The sequence below is a fragment of the Alligator sinensis genome, unplaced genomic scaffold, assembly GCF_000455745.1.
Source record: "Alligator sinensis unplaced genomic scaffold, ASM45574v1 scaffold1822_1, whole genome shotgun sequence".
Taxonomy (NCBI): domain Eukaryota; kingdom Metazoa; phylum Chordata; order Crocodylia; family Alligatoridae; genus Alligator; species Alligator sinensis.
In genome coordinates this window covers 31,516-40,270 of record NW_005843456.1, presented here as the reverse complement: position 1 = coordinate 40,270, position 8,755 = coordinate 31,516, and the positions used below count along the sequence as shown (strand labels likewise).

General features: G+C 42.7%; 1 pseudogene; it reads left to right on the top strand.

The window, feature by feature from the left end:
• The first annotated feature begins 1,888 nt into the window (after positions 1-1,888).
• Positions 1,889-7,461, top strand: LOC106723274 (annotated as a pseudogene).
• The last annotated feature ends 1,294 nt before the right edge of the window (positions 7,462-8,755 follow it).

Genomic DNA, 8,755 nt, shown 5'->3' with positions numbered 1-8,755 from the left:
CCACCCGGCTGCCCTGCCTGCCAGGGCTCTGGCTCTTTTTAAAAAAAAAAACACCTGAGAAAAACCCCGGGATTCACCACTCCTGGTGCAGCCTCTGGGCTTCAGGGGGCTCGTGGAGAGCCCCCACATGGCAGGGGGCAGCGGGGATCACCCCTGCCGGCAGCAGCGGTGAGTTCCGAGGTTTCTTCCAATTTTTTTTTTTTTTTATTATTATTAAAGGGCCAGAGCTGGCCTGTGTGGGGCACCTGTGAAGGGGCTGGAGGAGTGAGGCGGGGGTTGGGGTCTCATGCAGAGCTCCCCATGCAGTGGGGGACAGCAGGGATTGCCCCCCACCTGGTAGCACCCATGGAGCCATGGCTTTTCTTCCCCTAAGTGCTGGGAGCTGGAGCAGGTGGGGCAGCCATTGCTGGGCTGGGAGAGGGGCAGGGGATAGGCCTGGCCTGGCTGATTCAGAGATTTGGAGATTCGGCTGCTGCCAAATCTCAGAATCAGATTTGGCTGAATCGAATCAGTACAGTGATTTGAATCAAGAAATTGAATCACTGTCCCCTGAATTGGCTGAATCTGAAGTGAATACTAGCCGCTTCGCACAGGCCTGCTGACCATAAGTTCTGAAATTGTAGCCCAGCAAAAAAAAAAAAAAGATGGGGCTCCTCACAGGTGGAACAACCTACCTTTTGATCTGGCCCATGGTGCTTGTCAGTGAAGCTGTCAGAGCTGCTATGTTGGCATAGGCCAGCACTCAGGGGATTAACACCACTGCTGCTCCCCCTCACCTTCAGGTCTCACCAAATTTTCAGTTTTCAGATACCACTGGTGACTAAAATCCATGGCAGTTGGCAAATGGAAACGTGGGGCAAGTGGCAGCAATGTTAAATCCCTGGTCATGCCAACACAGAAGTCTTGGGGCACTTGTATACATGACAGGGATTTAATTCCCAACGTTTTATTGTATGCCCCCTAAATTGAAATGGTGGGTTTCTAATTGAAACCCACCATTTCAATTTTCCATCACATTACAGAAAGGGGCCTGACCTTTTTTTCTTTTTTTGTCAGAGCCAGAGAAGCCTGCATATGACCAGGAGGCAAACTGCTAGAGGGCTAAGTGGCCCTTAAGCTGTTGGGGGGTGGGGTGGGGGGGCAGTCCTTCCTTCCACAGTGGCAGCACGCCCCCAAGGCCATCTAGGTTGGTTGCTAGCAGGCTGGATGCTGATCCAGCTTGGAGGCAGCACCTGGCTCATGTGGTGGGAGAAACCTCCCTAAGGTTCGTTGTCTAGCTGTAATTTGATTGACAGACAACGCGGGTAAAGAAAGACAGCTGTTTATTTGCTCGAGCAAAGACCATAAAGCCAGCAAAAGGCAAAATGGCCCCCCCTCAAGGGTGAGGTGATCTTTTATACTTATTACAACAAGGCTAGACTTCATGGTTAACAAAAAAAGCAATACTTGGGCGGTGCTTTTCAAATCTTTGTAACAGCATATTTCTATTAAGCTGAACTAGCACTTTTTTAAAAGCTAAAAGTTAAGTAACAGTAACATTATAATATGTTAGCAAAACCTTACACACTAGTAGATACTTCTCAAGGACACAACCACTGCACCCAGAACAATGGTTTCCCTGTCTTACCTTACTTCTTGCTGTAGCTGATTTTTCAGCACACAGACACAGATCCACTTTTTAACTCAGAAAATGCTTAATACAGTTAAAATGATTACTTGACACAAGCAAAGGCTTAGCTATCAATCTGCCTTGTGGTCAGCTGTATTGCTAGGCCACAGGTCATGCCTTGTATTCAGCTGTAAAGCTAATACTTTTTAATAATCTAAATTATTGTAAACCTAACAGTATGCTTATCAGAAAACTATTCTATTTCAGGGTAATAACAAACCTGCGCACTACACTCAGACCAACTATTTCCTGAGCCCACTCGGGGAGCAGCACCAGGTGGGCTTCCAGTGGGATGGCCTGAGGAAGAGTTGGATTGGACCAGGTGCTGCCTCTGAGGTGAGCCAGCATCCAGTCCACTAGAAGCCCACCCAGGCAGCCCTGGGGGGCACTACAACCATGGAGGGAAGGGCCAGCCCCCTCCAGCTCAGGGGCCACTTGGTCCAATGTCAGCTCACTCCCCAGCAATGGGAGAAGTAGGAAGGCCCTACCAAAATAAAAAAGGATTGGACCATCACCACTGCTGCCTTCAGCAGGTGTTTGCTAAAGGGAGAAGCAGCAAGGGGCCCAGTCCTTTTTAGTTTGCAATGATGCAAAGTCATTTAAAACCTCTAAAACTGGCACACATGTAATGTGTGACACTATTAAGCTGCAAAAATTACCTTTTTGTGATGTGTACATCAGGATGGTTATCACGTGTGCAAGCACCCTTAGAGGCCAGATACCCCACTTCCTGGTTGTTAGGAGGGAATATGGCCTAACTTTAAAGTAACTTAATGGATTATTGATGCAATTCAGATGCAGTTCAAGAGACCAAATCCCTCTGTAAAATGTTAAGTCCGTTTCAAAAACTGCTAACAATTCCCTCTAGAAATGAATTAACAACAATGCAACCTGTGTCCTCTGACTTTTCGCTCAGCAGAAGATTATTGGCTGGAAGCATTAAAAAGGTATTTAAAAGAATGATGAAAAGGCTTCATTTAAAGAGAAATATTTTGCCAAGAGACACGCAAGCAGGAAGTAGACTTTGAGCACACAGCTGTGTACTACAGACATTTATTTATCTTGCATTCTTCCTCTTGAAGAAGGTAAAACTCTCAGTCATTTAATTTTCACAAGTATTTTTCTCATTGTCATTGTCCAGAGAATATACAAGAAACAAGTATGTTTCTTCTGTAACTCTTTTATGTTATATAAACTGTATAGTTAGGGGAAATGTTAACTGAAGCTTAGTGGCACAAAATGCCCTTCCTCAGAACTGGGAAAGAAGCAAGTACAGCCTAAGCTAAATGCCAGGTATAACACTGATGTGTCTTTTATCCTAAAAATAAAGAAAAACAATCACCTAGAGGCAAAGAGGAGGGCTATAAAGAGAAGTTATCAGAAGTAGGTTTAAGAAAGAATCAGAAATACAGTTGGATAGGCAACCTAATTATATAAAAACCAAAATAATTCAAAGGGAGAAGAGTTATTACAACTGGTGGTTAGAAGTATTAGGGAGACTGCTCCTCCCCCCGCCCCTTCCTTCTTGCATATTTCATGTTACTGACATTTCCCCTTGCTTAGTATAAAAATGTGATTATAACTGTCTCAAATTGACTGCAGGGCACATGTTGGGCATGTGGTGTTATGCCCGTAACCCATCCATACCTGTGGTTCTTCTAATGCTCACCCTTGGCTATTACTATCCCTCATATTTTGATGTCTAAGACTCACTATTCAACCTTCATGCTCTCCTAGAAATATGACTACCCTCTAATGATCTCACTCAAATGAGAAAACTTATTGTGTCCATGTGCATGAGGCTACTCTAAATGTGAGAATTGTGCTATCTTCTGCCACAGTTACTTGTGATAAAAAACAGGTAAATATTAGCTCTAGTTATTGGGGGGCACCTCCCCTATCCCCCCAAAAAACCAACATATCTATCTATCTATATATATATATATATAGATATGTCGCAGGGCACTATGGTACCTGCTCCTCGTAGAGCAAAGATAGGAACCCAGGTGTAGGTAGCCATGGCAACTGGTTAATGAGGATATTGGCTATTGACTGCACCTGCAGCTGGTCAGCTGGCAGGAGGAGGCAGGGCCCTAGGCCCATATAAACCCCAGGGCTGGGACCAGGGAGTTAGTTCCCTACTAGCAGCCAAAGGGGAAGGAACCTCCAGGAAGGAAGGGCCCAGAGATATGGTGGCCGGCCGGCCGTCAGATACACTACTCTTAGAAAAACAGGGACACCAGGATCCCATGAAGTATCCTTGCCTATTAGGCACTGAGCCTCAGACAGGGAGTTTTACTCTTTTAAAGGGGAAGAGCATGATGTGAGTTCTGTGTTATATTACAGCCCAGGGACTCATGGTGGTTGGCTGTGGTTGGTGCACTGTCTGATAACACTGGTGGTTTGGGTGAGGCTATTTGGGGAAGGAGGCAGCCTCATTGGGGCCCACTGCAGCATGGGGACCTCAGTGCCAGAGAGGGCGTAGCATTTTGGGGGGAACAGACCCTGGTGCCAGAGAGGTTGCAGACAGGGCTGCGGAGAGCCTGGTGCCAGAAAGAGCACAGAGACAGGGCTGCGGAGAGCCCGGTGAGGACAAGGGGCCAAATTAATATGAGGCCTAGGCAAGACAACGCCAGTGTCATCTGTGAGGCTTGAGGCATGGTAAAGGGCTGGTTGGAGCCACACATATGGCCCATAAGGCAGAGAGACTCGGGAACCATCCACAGTGAAGCAGGACATCAAGGGTCTTACAAACAACAGGGCTAATAAGTTCTAGCCTGACCATGTCCTAAACTAAAGCTCAAGGGCAGCCTTGCTATATTCCTCATACCAACAAGACATGGCAGGTGAGAACAAGGGTGCTTGTAGGGCAAGACTGGCATGGTTAAGGACCTGGGGGTAACACAGCCACCCCTAGGTACCCCATCCTGATACTATATATATATATATATATATATATAAAATTTATTTTAGATAGATAGACACACAGATCATATTTTCTCTGGAACTATAATTTTTACCAAGAAATAGTGCTTTTGCCACATTCTCATGATAAAACTCCCTGAGAAAGCATAGAGACTTCAAAACCAGATAAGAGATGTAGGAACAATGCTACCAATGAAAATAAATTTTCCAGTCCCTTATGGGTCGTTCAAAACTTCCCTTGAAATCAAGGTTGGACTTTTGTTCAACAATATGTTAGGGCTAGAGGTAGGCACTCATTTCTCATGTAATTGTCAATGGGAAAGGATTTTGTATTTTTGGAGCTGTTTTTGAATACTTCACTCTTAGTCTATTTTATCTGACCTAAACCGTCAAGTAGAGAAGAATACCCAATTCTACTGTTTTGCTTTGATCCTTTCAAAATGTTGATTGTGGATAAAATTCAACTTTTGAAAGTAGAGAGTGAAGATTGATTGTCCCTGCTGCACTGCACCAACCTGAAGCTGCAAATAGTATCTGGAAATATCTGTTTTTAGGCTGTTGTAGAACTATTACAGCAGATAAGCAAAATTCTTTCCAACCTTTAAACCAACCAAAATAACGGAAGTAGGAAAACAGATTGCCTGGAGATACTGAACTCCTAACTTTTTCACAAAACACTTTTATAATTAAATCAGATCTTTTCAGAAAAATCAGATCAATTGCGGGGGGTTGGGGAGATTTTATCATTCTTCTTTGCAGAACAGTCTTTGAACAATGTATACTGTGCGGAGGCAATATTTATTCAGAACCATCCCTGAGCAAACACTTAGAATATTATGAATATTGTTGGTTTGCTTTTTGGACTTTCATTTATACAAGAGAAATCAGTGGCAAAGCTAAGCAATGGAAGCACACTCTGATGTCCTCAGAAGAAAACAAATGAACAAACAAAAAAAACTTCAAAGCAAATCTCAGATGTGGGTGTTCTACAATCCTATCTAGCATTTAGCTATATAGCAGTCTACCCTCTAGATATATACCAGCTAGAGATATATCTGGAAATGCATATGCATACACATAAATGAAAATATGTTGGACGAGGAGAGATTGTAGTTTGCCTTAGTAGTTTTATAGAAGTAAATAAGAGTAAGCCAAGGTACATGAAGCAGGCAGACTAAGGGAAATAGAATTTTAAGAACTAGTAACATATCAAGAATATTATAAATGAGGGAAAATTTTAATTGGGCCAAAAGTAAAAGATTCATCCATAGGGCAAGAGTAGGAGATTGCCCATCTCTAAGCTGAGCTACTTTGTACCATATTAATCACAATGGCAAACGGTACGTTTAACAGAAACATCTACCATACCAGGGATAAGCCATCTTAATATTATTATTAGGTTAAAACAAGGCATTTTTATCTCTGGGCAGTGTTCGTCTTGCACTGTAATGTTGTTTGGGCAGAGGAACCCATTTTTTTTTACTTCAAATTACATTTTAGAACTTTTTTATTGAATAGAAGAGCTAAATCAGAATCTTCCAACCACCAAAACAAGGTCCTCAAAATAGACCTTAATGACTATTACTTGCTCTTGGTATAAACCTTCTGACCAACAGCTAAGCAATTCTGATCTGTTCCAACAGCCACTGAGATATCTTAGCTAAAATTAACATAAATCACATTCATAAGTACTTGGTTAACATCTGAGATACGTAATTTCATACATGTCAGTCTGAGATTCAGTTCAACGCTGTCCTTAAGCAAATGATGTGACCAAAGTTTTTGCCTTCACTGTCTTTACAGAATGAATATACTGAAGAAATGGGAAAGAGAAACCTCACAACAACACCTGGATTCATACTCTTGGGATATTCCAATCTCTCAAACCTACAGAGTTTTCTCTTCATTATCTGCTTGCTTATCTATGTAGTGACCCTGATGGGAAATGGTCTTGTTGTCCTCCTTACAGTGATAGACTCTGCTCTTCAAACCCCCATGTACTTTTTCCTTAGGAATGTGTCCTTTGTGGAGATCTGCTACACCTTAGTAACCCTTCCCAAGATGCTGGTCAATTTTCTGGAGAAGGTTGGAAGTATCTCCTTCATTGCCTGTGCTGCTCAGATGTATTTCTTACTTTTACTAGGTGGCACAGAATGTTTCCTCCTGGCCGTTATGGCCTATGATCGGTATGTGGCCATTTGTATTCCTCTGCACTATATAATCATTATGGACAGAAAAGTCTGCATGAATCTGGTAGCTGGGTCCTGGTCTGTCACCATCCCAGTACAGCTAGGCCAGACATATTTGATGTTTTCTTTACCCTTCTGTGAGTCTCACGAGATCAACCATTTCTTATGTGACCTCACTCCGCTGCTAGAGCTATCCTGGGTGGATACCTACAGGAACAGACTAGCTATCATCATAGCTGCTGTGCTCTTCATAATTACTCCATTTTTCTTGATAGTTTTTTTCTTACAGTAAAATCATTGCCACCATTCTGAAGATGCCCTCAGTCCAGAGAAGACACAAGGCCTTTTCCCTCTGCTCTTCACAACTCATTGTAGTTACTTTATTTTATGGATCTGCTATGATTGTGTCCTTAAGGCCCCAGTCAATGGACGCTGACAAATTGTTCTCTCTGTTCTACACCACTATAATCCCCATGTTTAACCTTCTTATACATAGTCTGAGGAACAAGGAAGTAAGAGTCGCCATGAAGAAATGATTATATAAGAACTGATTCTGCTTAAATGCAGGAGATGTTTTATTTGGAATAATGCTGGAAGTTCTTTTTTTATTTCTCTAAGAACAATGAAAACACAAGGCAATATGGAATAAATTCTGTTTCTTTTTACATGCCATAAATAGCAACCACATACTTGTAAATGTTGACATTTATGCACAATACTGGATTCAATTTCACTTATAGTATATAATATTATTGCCCTACCTAGGTACCGTGCAGTACCCAAAGTGAAGAAAAGTAGGTATTAATCTACACTAATCTATTCTAATTTATGTTTTTAATTAATGCTTGGGACTAAAAATGTGGCTACATGGCTACAGGAGTTTGGAAAAGGCAGTGTTGTGGAGAGCTCACCAGAACTTTCTTCAGTGGAGAGCTCAGTCTTAGTACATCTACATGTACTCAAGAGTTGAAAAGAGGTGCAACTAATCCACTTCATTCTCCCAGGGATCCATGACTATGTAAACGCCGTTTAAGTGCATTCAGTGAAATGTGATTTAGTTCTGTGTTTCTGTTGTCTCATATGACAGTATAGATATTAAATGCTATATTCCAAGCTTGTTAGAGACATCACTAGATTTAGTGTAAATGAATATTCATCACAAATTACTCAGGGGTCTCTACATTGCCCCCAGCTAATGTATTCTAGAGTCTTCTTTCAGATGAACCTTAGAAGTCATGCTTTTCTAAGCTGGGCTGGGTAGCTGTGAATAATTATTTTTTTAAATTTTGTTTCTGGACTCCTGAGGGATATTTCAGCAGACTTGGTTGGAAATTAATTAACCAGTTTTCTGGGGAATTAACTAAAAACATGCTTCAAATACTTGGCCATTTTAAAGGCATTTTAATCTGTCCAAAATGGGCTGAGTAGTTAAACCTGTCACATATAGTAACACATTATAAGCCTGAAATGTATACTTATGATGAAAAACAGAGTAGGCCTGTGCAAGTTGGCAGTGATCCAATCCAGCTTCGGATCTGGCCAATTCAGATGGCAGCAACCCAATCCAGAGCTCTGGACTGGGTTTCCGCCTCGATCTGGCCAAAGCAGCTCCGAAGCTTCGGAGCCGCCTCGGAGATCCGGCCATAGGGTATAATCGGGAATCAATGAAAGATCTATAACTTTGTTGGCTTTTTTTTTTATGATTTAGATGAAATGTGCAGGGGTGGTAGCCCCTGATGAGGCCACAAAGCCTGCCAAGTTTCAAGAAGATCGGTGCAGAGGTTTGGGGGGAACTGTACCCCAAGCTACTGACAGGCAAAACTTGTGACAGAAATGACCCTGTGTGTGTTAAGGCACAGAGGGCTGAAAACTGCAGGGGTGCTGGCCCCTGCTGAGGCCACAAAGCCTACCAGCTGTGTTTGTGTGTCCTAGTGCAGGCCTGAGTTCTAGGCCCTGCCAGGCCACGAAGCCT